We start from the raw sequence: 12131 nt of genomic DNA, 5'->3' as shown, positions 1-12131 counted from the left end.
CATGAAGGGTCAAACTGGTTGGCAATCAGAACACATGAATTACGGCCCAATTCCCCATAATTCCTGGCTTGGGGGGGCCTTAGGTAAATAAGTTTACCTCTTCCAACCCGAGTATCTTCACCTGTTTACAGGTGAGAGCACACAACCTACCTCTTTGAGCTATTAGGTAGATTACCCAAAGAGATGAGTGTCTGGCACAACCTAGGACACAAAAAATATATGGGCAAGTTTGCGTATTTAACTATTGTTGGCTTTTTAAAACTAGCATCAGCTATGCTTTTTCTAAGTAGTCATATGCATGGGTTTAGAGAAAGCCAGCGTAAGACCTGGCCTATCCTGATGCAGCCCACACCAGCTTCTTACTGGCCTGATGGAAGGATGCAGTTACATGTGGCTTTTGTAGTAAGTCCCACGTCCTCTCATGGCAATGGCAGTAAAGCATGTAAAGCGCACATCGACCTGCTGCACCCATCCCCGCACGCCCGTGCCTCTCTTTCCACTTTGTTGTGTCTTCCTCACCCGCTTGTAATATATGCTATCTTGATGTATTGTGGGTTATTTTAAAAATCATCTTAAATTCTTCCTGGTAAAAAGCAAGAAATACATTGCAGGATTATTAGTAGGTTAAAAAGAGGGGTGGGGGGAGAGATGGTTCTATGTTTCCTGAGGAATACTGGGTAAAATCCAAGTGACGGAGAACACTAAGGTTTAAGATTGTCAGTAAAAGTCTCTACTTGGCCTTTATACTTGTTCAACAATATTAGCCTTCCTTCTTCCCTCTGTACTGGGTGAATTGAGAAAGGCCAAACTGGGGTCCAGCTTGGTGCTAAAAGGCAACTCATCAGGTAGGTGAGAGGTGACCATATGAAACGCTTCATATGTGCAGCAATGCTTCATGATGACAAGATACAGGCCTATCAGTGCTGACAGGGAACTGATATGGACTTGGCTTGTCTCATCCCTTTGATTGACAGAACCTCAGCAAAATGCTTTTTTCACCCCTCATGCAGCTATTACCTTATTACCCAAACATGAATATAGGACTCTAAAGAACACAATGAATTACAGTAAAACCTCGGATTGTGAGTAACTTGTTCTGCCAGTGTTGCCCAAGGCAAGCAAACATTTCTGATAAATTTTAACTTGATAAATGAGGGATGTCTTGCGATACAAGTAGTATGTGACACCTAATGTCATATGATCACAACAGAGCCAATGGTTCTCGAAATTCACTTTGATATATGAGTGCTTTGGATGACAAGCATGTTTCAGGAACAAATTATGCTCACAAACCAAGGTTTTACTGTGTTTACATATTCTGTGACTCCCTTAAAATTACACTGTAATTAACCCTTTTTTGTTGTACACGCTGATGGTGTCAGACATCAGGGTTGTCTGGCAAATCTGGGAGTTCTAGAATCCACCAGTTAGGCTTGAACTGAAATAGTTTTAGAAATTACTGATGTTAGGCTTCAGACTATCCTGGCAGGTGACTATGGGCCAATATAGTCACCAAACAATCTGCTTAAATGCTCAATTATTTAAGGCTCCACCCAAAATAACATCATTTATGCAAATATCCAACATGGATACAATTACCAGTATCAGCAACTCCTTAGAAAGCTCTTTACATGTAAGATAAAACAGTATAGGAAGGTCTAGAGAAGAAACTCAGCACTTAACAATTCAATTTGCTTCTCTGTTCCCCCAAAATGCATTCTTTGGGAAATTTATATATTATTTTACAAAACACAGGAGTACAAGTAAGCAAGATTTTGTTGTTTTTCATTCACTAATATGTGTTTTATCTGAAAACCCAGAAGGATAAGAGACCATGTCTTCCTTTAAAAAGTAAAATGAAACTACTCTTGAAGAGCCACTGCATACACCAGCTGAGAAAAACTATTTCATGCGCAATTCAAAGCATATTCAAGTTGCAGAGTAGACTGAGCCAGCCAGGATATCCTTGTGATAAACATCTAGAGTTCCTCTGCGTATTTGTAGAAAAAAAAGCTTCCCTAAATAAACAAATTTCCTAATTGAAATTCTATAAATGGAATGATCACTTTGCTTTGAGCAAAAGATGTTAACAGAAAACCAGTCAGAACATAAAAACATATTTAACATACAAACCTGCCTGCTTTAAGGCAAAGAAAGAAAGAAAAAAGCAAACCCTCAGTATAGCTTCAATTACCAAAACAAACAGTTTCAAGGTCTTGACATTAAACATGACAGACTCAGCTTCTTGGCTGCATCTGTTCCCAAGACCAGGGTTCCTATAACATTTTTTACAAAATTTAGGTCATAAAGTAATTATTTATCTCAAGTGTACGTAGAGGATATCAAGAAGAACAGGAATTGTTGGCAGATAGCAAATGTCTATTTCTTCTTAAATTATAATAAATATATGACTAATCTACGTATATGGAGGAGAGTACAATCTTGGCAACAGTTTCTTTTTAAATTTTTTAATGTTTATTTATTTTGAGACAAAAAGAAAGACACAGCACAAGTGGGGAAGGGCAGAGAGAGAGGAGAGAAAGAATCCCAGGCAGGCTCCACACTGTCAGCACAGAGCCCACTGTGGGGCTCAAAAATCACAAAACTGGGAGATCATGACCTGAGCCGAAATCAAGAGTCAGTCCCTTAACCGATTGAGCCACCCAGGGACCCCTCCCTTAACAAGTTTATCTTATTTGTGTGGATAGTCTGTCTTGTCATCTTATTTCATTAAATGCTTTTATGCCCGTTCCTTCACTTAAGGCTCAAACCAAGCTTGATAAATGGTGCACAAGTATGACCTTCCTAACGAATGAGGAAACCAAAAGTTTCTGAGGTTGGTTGTTCTAGGTCACACAGTTTAAGAGACAGAAATAGACTTAAGATCTGAGCATTTCTTCCTCGCAGTTCTATTCCTGGGTCATCTGGTCTCTCAAGACAAAAAGCATGAGGGAACCCAAAAGAGAATTGTAATCTATGACTGCCTGGCAGCGCTCCTTTGGCGGCTAAAGCTCCCCAAAGAGTAAATTCAGATATTCATGAAAGGGAAAAATCTCAGGGGCAGCATGTCCCAAAGTGATCTTGGCAGATCCAAGGGTCAGCCCCAGATGGGGTCTTGTTAATGTACCTATTCCTGAGCTCCTGCTTAATCTGAATCTCTGGATCTCAGGAGTGTACATTAAAACGAGCACCCTCCATTATAATTCTCATGCATACGGAAGCTTGAGAACCATTGCTCTAGTATACTCAAGAGAACCATGGAGAAAACAAAACAAAACAACAATGGGTTTACTGACATACAGAGACTGTAACAGACATGACAAGAGTTATTCTGACTAGACTAGGAGCTCCAGAAGAGCAGGGTAGTCTGTCTTCTCCATCATTTTCTTTCCATCATTTCTAACAATACCGGTCACACAGAAGATGCTAAGTAGATAGCTGTTGAATGTAGTTACACATCCTATAACTAGAAGCCTTGTTTTGTTTCGTTTTCAGAAATGCCTAGCACATGGCAAATGCCCAATGAATAATGGCTCATTAGAATCATTAAGGTAGGAGTATTCAGCATGTGCTCATCACGTGCCAACGCTGGTGATAAATGCTTTAGGTGCATTAGCTCATGGACTCCTCACAACCGCCCTGTGAAGGAAGTAGCAACACAACTGTTTTCTAAAGAAAACTGAAGCTCTGTTTTCTTCAGTAACTTCCCTGAGCTGAGAAGCTTGGAGTTCTAGTTTTGTTACTTATCTACCAGACCAGGGCCCATGCAGTATACCAACTCTCTCCTGATGTAAGCTTTCATAAATGGGCATAGGCCCATCCTTTTGATACTAGACTAAACATTACACATTTCTCTGGTTTGTCTATCCTACCAGCTCCATGAGCAGTACAAATTCTAGGGATTGCTAGAATCAAGAGAAACCACATTGGGCTAAAACAAAACCTATTACTGCCAACCTTGTTCCTGCCAACTCATTTTACTGGATTTCAGTACATGCATTAATACCCCCCCCCCCCCCCCCGCCCCATGTTGAGTGTCCTAGAGCAGGGACTCTCAAACTCGAGTATGTCTGAGAAGCAAACAGGAAGGTGCTTGTTTCCAAACACCTTCCTGAGCCCCAGAGCAAGCTTGACAGCATTACTCATAAAGACAGGCAAACAAACCCTATGGAAGGACACTTGAAAACGGTCAGACTTTTAGTTTTAGACTCTTTAAATGCTTTCTCAAACCCAAAGAAGTTTGTTTTACCAAAAGCCAGCTAGAGTGAAGCATGTTCAACAATAATTCTGGAATGATTGTTCTATTCAAACACACAAAACCTGTGGGTATCTCAATATCAAACACAAAGAAACATCCTTCATGTTCACATTTCCAGATGCTAAGCACACAGACTCAGCCCACCTCACCTCTCTGACATTTCCTCTACACCTGGCTGCACACTCTTCCTAATGCCCTTCTTTCCATAGCCTCAGCACCACCCCCAAGCTCTGGGACCAACCCCAACTCAAGTAAAGGGAGCCTGAGGAACTCCAGAGTAGCAGCTCAAGTTTGGTCAGCCTCCGGCTGATTCCAGACTGACCTTGGCCATCTCCTTCACCAGGCCGGAGTTCTGTTGCCGGGTCACTGAATGATACCTTTGTTTTTCAAAGTCTGCATTCTCCTCTCTCTCTGCCACCCCAGCAACTCCGCAGCCTAACTTCCAGTTTTTTAGTAACTTGGATCTGAAACCGTGCCCTCATTCACTATATTCCCTTATGCTCTCCGCTGCCTCAGTGACTGACAGATGTCCTGTTGAGGCTTGGTCTTGCCTCAAACTGCACGCACTGCTACTCAACAGTAATACCCAACAACCTACATCTTTGTACATATTAGAAAAGGATATCCTCTCTGACTCCCCACAGCCCTGTGAGCACATAGCTTGGCGCGGGCAGGATTTCAGCCACAACTTTCCCCTTGGCCAGGTGCCCCTATTCCTGGCTCACCTCCACAGCTTTACCAAGTGGTCCAGCTGGCAGCCTGTGTCCATTCAGCCCTCAGAGAGTTCTTTCTCCATTTAGGTCTCCACCAGTCCTCAGCTCACACTGACACACCCAAGCCTGTCTGAACTTGGGCAACAGTTCATATATCATGCCTGCCTTCCTCTTTATATTTATTGCTCAGTTTAGGACCGTTTTCTGTAATCACATGGCCATGTGAGCATTAGCTCCAGCTTGAGCTATGCATTCATATCTAGAATTTTTGGTCTGGCTCCATAGGTCCCCTTAAGCTTCCTAGTCCGAGCCATCTCAATATAGTCCAAGGCTTAACATAGACAATCAAGACCCTACAGTGACCTATGCAAAGGGCTCAGTCCTCTAACTCATTTACTGTTCCTTTAAGTGTGGTCCTTATTACTAATCGGACGATCCAAATGTGTCTGGTAGCCTCGTGAACATACAAAGAATACCTCATGAACATACAAAAAACATGGATCTTTGGTGTTGACCATGTAAATCACAGCACAGATTAAGTACTTCCTAAATGCCCAGCAGTACACTCAGCCCTTTTCATACATGATAATGAAAGCAAATAATTATCTATCATCCCCATGCTACAGATGCTTAATTACCAGAGCAACGGCCAGAATTCAAACCCAGATCTGAGCTTAATTGTACATTATGGAAAACTTTTAAACTGCACATTATGGGAAATTATAACTACTGGGTTTTTTGTTTTTTTTTTTAACTATATCATTAACTTTATATTCACTTATTACCCTTTTTAAAGTAAAACAAGGGAATGATACACATTAAATGTATACATTAAAATACACTAACTTAGAAATGTTATAATATGAAAAAATGTTCACTTCATAATTTACAAAGATAAATCTTAAAGACTCAGTAGTCTTAATGGCATTTCTGCCAGAAGGACCTGAAAATTCTCAACAAGCCACAATTAAAGAATAAAGAGTAGCATATCCAAAATTAATATGCCATATTATGCCTGAAAAAGCCGTATTAAATCTGAAAATGTTGAACTACTACTATTTCATACAAATTAAGGGAGGAAAAAATCTGACATTATCGAATAAATAGAAAATTATAATTTGATTTATGTACCCTCTCCGCGCCCCCCCCCGCCTAGTTTCAACAAATTGGACCACTTGTAAACATTCTGGCTGATTTTTTTTTTAGTTTTTTTAAATGTTTTATTTATTTCTGAGAGAGAGACAGAGACAGAGAGAGGGAGGGAGGGAGGGAGGAGGGGAGGGTCAGAGAGAGAGGGAGACACAGAATCCGAAGCAGGCTCTCGGCTCTCAGCTGTCAGCACAGAGCCCGACGTGGGGCTCAAACCCATGAACCCTGAGATCATGACCTGAGCCGAAGTCGGATGCCCAACTGACTGAGCCACCCAGTTGCCTCACATTCTGGCTGATTTTTTTTTTTTTTCTACATGGCAAAAGGAGAACATGTATAATTAACTTTCTCTCCTCTTCCCCTAATTCTTTGGCTAATACAACAACAGGCAGCTAGTTGTACACACATACATGTACACACGCGCGTGCTTTTCTCTTTCAGTCTTTCAAGAAATTCAGTGCTTTTGCCAGATTGCATTCTTAGCATATGTAGACAGATCTTTTTACCTAATTAAAGCTAAGCCATCACTGCCAAAGCAGATGACTGAATGCTCCCCTGATAATTGAGTGTGCTCACTGCAACGAATATAAAAAGCATAGAAATGATTTTTCAGCAGAATTTTGTTTTTTAATAGCACAGTGGGCACACTAAAATCATTCAGCAAACAGCATACTATACCGGATGCTAAAAATAAATGAACTGAAGTTCCTGTTTTCAAGATCTCTCCCTTCAGATTCAGCTACATTGAACATACACAAAGAAGCTTTTATGGGAACTTCTTGTATTCCTACTGTTTATTCATATTTTCTCCCAGAGACCCATTTCTCTCCCAGAGTGGAAACTTTCTTTATTTTATTACATTAATACCCACCGATAAGATACCTTCAAGGAATATTAGATCTTAGCAAGTTAATGATTGTGGCTAATTGTTTGAATTAACTTTGAGATAAAATTTTTTACATAATAAAATTCACTGCTAGGTGTACAATGTGAGGTGTCTTAGCCATAACCACCACCAAAATCGTATCAAATATTTTCATCAACCTCCCCAAAGTTCCCAGGTTCCTTTATACTGCCAACTCCCTTTTCCCCAGTTCCTGACCCCTGATCGGTTTATCAATTTACTTTTGCTTTTTCTAAAAGTTCATTTAAATAGAATCATAAATAAGTATTTTATTTCTAGCTTATTTCAATTAGTATAATGCTTTTGAAAGAATGGTCCACATTGCTGTCTGTGCCAGGAATTCATTCCTTTTTCTAATTAAGTAGTATTCCATCATATGGCTATACCACAATTATTTATCAATTCTTCAGGTAATAGATGTTTGGTTCTTTACAGGGTTTTTTGTTGTTGTTATTGTTAGTAAAACTAACATTCAAGTACAAGTCTTTGCATGAGCCTATGTTCTCATGGGTCATACAGTGAATGTTTGCTGAACTTCAGATAAAACTTTTATATTGTATTCTGGTGCCTATTCCCGAACAGAATTGCTTCAATTTCTCAGTCAAAAACACCCAAAAACACACAAAAAAAATCCACCCATAACAATTTAAGTTATTGATACCTCTGAATAATACAAACCACTGACGGAAGAATTGATTATAAATATCCAGCACTCATTATGTGTATGTGCTGCCAGACATGGGAAATAGAGCTCACAGTCTGACGAGAGAGCTGTTACACAATTTCAAAATAAGTATGATTACCTGTTGTGAGACCTAAAATATATTTTAGAATACTGCTATTCAGAGGGGGATTTGTGGACCTGTAGTGTTGGCCTCACCTGGGAACTTGACAGAAATACAGAATCGCAGCCCCATACCCTTGATCCACTGAACCAAATCTGCGCATTAGCAAGACCGTCAGATGATCTGTGTGTTTGAGAAGTACTAATGGAAAAGGTCAGAGCTTCACAAAGGGTTTCTGAGAGGAACTGGAAGTTCATTCTAAGTTCCTTGCTATTTCTTCTAAAAGTCTTTTAGACTTGATCTTTTCAATTTTCCAATCAACAAGACTCTCTGAGAAAACTAGTCAGATTCTCTCCGGAAAGTAAGCAGCTTTGAGAAAAATGTCCCTCACATTCTAGGGAGTATTTGCGGTTGCCTTGTAAATTCCCTACACGTTTTCAGTCCTATACTGTTTTCAGTCTTAGTCTTCCACTTACTACCACTATCACTACAATACTACTGGCAATTTTAACAGGAAATATACATGACTCCTGTCATTATATCTACAGGACACACGTTTCATTCTGCATTGCCTAAAATGGCAACTGAATCACCAGCCAAACCTTTACAACAGCTTATCTACCTACAAGTAGGCGATCAAGGAATTCACAACTTGAACCCTGGAATTACAGATCTTACAGCAGGAAAGAGTCCAGGGCATGTTGACAAAGAAAGGTCTTATGTCACCATATTACAGAAGAAACAGCCAGGATTTAGAACAACTGAAAAGCGTGCCCACGGGGACCTCACTCACAAGGAGCAGAATCGCTAGCGCAGTGCATCCTAACATGGACTCTCTTCCAGCACAATTCCAGTCTCATGGGGGGTGCGCAATAACAACCCACTCGCCTTTGTTTTGTTCCAGTCCTCTCCAGCCTCCATGGCTTTCAATTTCTGAACCACCTCCTTTAGGTGGCACTTCACTGGCCTGGGTCTCACTTCTCTACCCTCGTGTTTAGGTCTCTTCCTCCTTGGCATGCCATTTATGGGCGTTCCCAAGCTCTTATCTTAATCCTGGTTTCTAAACCCACGTGCTCATTGCTTCTCAGCTTCTAGCAATGGTCTCTAATCTCCCTTCTCTTTAAACCAGCTCACCTGCTGTACCGGGTGTAAAATCCTTAAAGCCCAGCTCTTACTCTGTCACCCCGCCCACAGGAAAGCCTTCAGTGGCTTCTCATTGTCTGCCAAATAAACACAAAATCACTTAGCCTGGCATTTAAGATTTCTATAATTTGGTCCTTCCTTCTTCTCATCTTCCTCTTCATGCAATTTAATCTTTGCAGGTAGCAGGCTAATTCGGCGTTAAGGTTGCCTGCGTGGCAATCAGACCCCATGGGTCCGAGTCTCAGCTCTACATATCTGACTAACCATAGGACCCTGGGAAGTTGCTTAACCTCTTTATATCTCAGTGTCCTCAGCTGTAAAATGGAAAGAATAATACCACCTAATAGAGATACCATAAGGAGTAAATATGAAGCACTTGGGTAAAAGTCTGGCCCATAGGAAGGACTCTTCTAACCTTATTCTAATTCTCCATTTAAAACTAAGAAATATCAGCTATCCATATACCAACCCTTGACTAAAACAATAAACTTTGTAACATCCTGGCAAACACCCTAAAGGACTAATGACATTGTACTAACAATGGCCTCAAAAGATTAAACTTTCATTACTATGCTAGCTGTTTCTGCACATTCATTTCAATATTTCAAAGTAGGTAGGAAGGCTTATTCATCTGCTTCTGAATAAAAAATGAAAGGCATTCAAGATAGTAGTAATTCATTAGCAAAACTAATGTTACAATGAGACCCTATTTCTGGTTGTAGAAGATACAACCTTATGTTTGTCATAAGAAAACTGTTCTTGAGTTTTGGTAAAAACAAACAACTCAGACTTGTAAGCAGCATATCAAATTTATGTCTTGAAGCAAGAAATAAAATCCAGAACTCTGCAAATAAACCGGAGTTGACAAATAGTTGCCTCTTGCACCATGATCCTGTTGAGAAGGATTCAAGCCTTGTGTTCTAGATTCAGAAGGAAATACAGTACCAGAGTCAATCGGCAATGTTAACAAGGTAAGGATGGAAAGCTGAGTATCTGTCAGCCCCAGAGGATGCAGGCAGAAATAAAATACTGCAGCAGATGGTAATAAAAATAGTTTAAATATTCTGTTTACATAATAGAACTGTTTAAAATAGAAATGTACTTATTTTAATCCTCAAACTACTCTTTAAGAAAGGTACTACTGTCATTCCTATCATACAAACGATGACACTGAAGCACAGAGAAATTCTAACGTCCCCAAGAATACCCAGGCAGTAAGGAGCTGAGCTGAATTTGAACACAGGCACACACCAGAATCCATGCTCTCCACTATTATGCTATAAAGAGTCAAAATATTTCCATGTGATGCCGAGAGATGTAAAGATTGGCAGGAAAGGCAGTTCTACAAATCAGTAAGATGATTACAGCTCAGATTCCCATTAAATAAAGATATATCTGGAAATAAGAAAGCTGAAGATCTAGCCATACATCTAGTTTGTGGTGCTCAATAGTTTTGCAAGCCCAGCAGCCCAGGACACTGGGGAAGGGCGCTGAAGCTACTCATGAACAGTCTTGGTGTGAACGATGAAGAGCTCAAGAGAGTCCCAAGGACCAAAATGCCAAAACCATTGCAAATGTCCAAATGTGCCAGTATCACTAAAGCATAATGTGCTCAGCCAATGGGTGCCCTTCACAAAACCATTGTCAAACCAAACAGTAACATAACAAATTTGCTAGTAGAACAACCAATCGGAAATACTGCATAGATGCATGGGCAAAACATGGAGCTGATTCCTGATGCACATTTGAGCTCCACAGCGATCTCAGAATAAATTTATGAAATGAATCTTCAATTTGTAAACGATAAGGAGAATATGCCTAAAAATTATATTTAGATACTTCAGTACAATTATTATTAATACAATTAATTGTAGCATTTAAGGACAGAGAGGGAACTAGAGTATGTTCTATTGAGGAAACAAGGCCCAGAGAGGGCAAGCATCTTGCCCAAGGTTACACAGCTTAACAGCAGTTTCTACAATAGCTGTGCTGCATGTAATGTTCTAGTTTTAACTTCAGCGTTTTCTTACTTGTTCCCTTCTATACTGAATTAGAACAGTCCCAAACAAGACTTATTCACACTGAGAATAAAAATAACATTTAAGGGGTGCCTGGCTGGCTTAGTCAGAAGAGCATGAGATTCTCGGTCCTGGGGATGTGAGTTTGAGCCCCACATTCGGTATCGAGATTACTTAAATAAACTTATAATTATATATATTTATTATTATTATTATTATTACTACTACTACTACTACTACTACTACTACTACTACTTCCATAGCTTAAGTTTGGGAAATGCTGACCAGTCACTGGTTAATTTAAGAGTCTCATAGGCCCTCTGGCCACATGTTGAACTAATAAGAGATAAATTAAGGCAGCTGTATACAAAGAAGAAAATGGTATTTTAAAGTCATCTGCTAAGCGCACTTGGGTGGCTCAGTCAGTTGAGTGACTGATTTCAGTTCCTGTCATGATCTCACAGTTTATGAATTCAAGCCCCACATCGGGCTCATGCTGTCAGCCTGCAACACAAGAGCCTACTTCAGAGCCTCTGTCCCCCTTCCCTTACCCCTCCCCCACTTGTGCTCTTCCAAAAAAGAAAGTCATCTGCTAGAGTTAGCAACATTGTATACGGACATTTCAAGTGTTCACACTCACCTCTAAAAAGTGTGAGACAGTGGTAGTGTTGCCTTGGCTTACCTCCACTTTTAGGAATCTGTTTCCCAAAGGCTCTCTGCTCCTGAATGTGAAGGATGTGGTACGGGTTCCAGAGGCCCAGGAGTCCGTCTGCGAAATTGTTGGAGCCTCTCCACTAGAAATAATCCACGACAAAGGGCGGTGCTATTTCCTCACTTGCAAGTGCTGAAGTAAAATACAAACATAGCATGCTTGTTAAGAATGGGCTTAACTGCCCAAGGAAAACTTTAAGCCGTTAAAAAATGTTTAATGAATACATCTGGTAAACTCACTGCGGACCCTTCCCAAAATGCTTTACAGGATGATGAAATTACCAAAAAGCAAAACAAAAAAACCCAAGAGCAAAACCAGCAGCCTATGTTACATACTATAGTTCATGGCTGGCTATCCACAGGATCCAGCTCAGACTCCTTGAAAAAAAAAAATAACACATGCAGCTCAATGAATCCAAAACAGCCTGCTAATGAAAGAACCATGTGTCT

At 40.2% G+C, this 12131-nt stretch overlaps 1 protein-coding gene across 3 annotated transcripts in view; it reads right to left on the bottom strand.

The window, feature by feature from the left end:
* Window positions 1–12131, bottom strand: part of ST3GAL6 (ST3 beta-galactoside alpha-2,3-sialyltransferase 6) — a 64015-nt gene that overhangs the window by 30553 nt on the left and 21331 nt on the right. For all 3 annotated transcript variants that reach the window (XM_039221226.1, XM_039221225.1, XM_039221227.1), the window contains exon 2: window positions 11653–11814. The gene's annotated coding sequence lies outside the window, so the exon portion shown is untranslated. The remainder of the gene's footprint in view (window positions 1–11652; window positions 11815–12131) is intronic.

The sequence above is a fragment of the Hyaena hyaena genome, unplaced genomic scaffold (genome assembly GCF_003009895.1).
Source record: "Hyaena hyaena isolate Hyena2069 unplaced genomic scaffold, ASM300989v1 scaffold_969, whole genome shotgun sequence".
Lineage (NCBI taxonomy): Eukaryota > Metazoa > Chordata > Mammalia > Carnivora > Hyaenidae > Hyaena > Hyaena hyaena.
The sequence above is the reverse complement of the archived record's forward strand: the minus strand, read 5'-3'. Positions and strand labels throughout refer to the sequence as shown.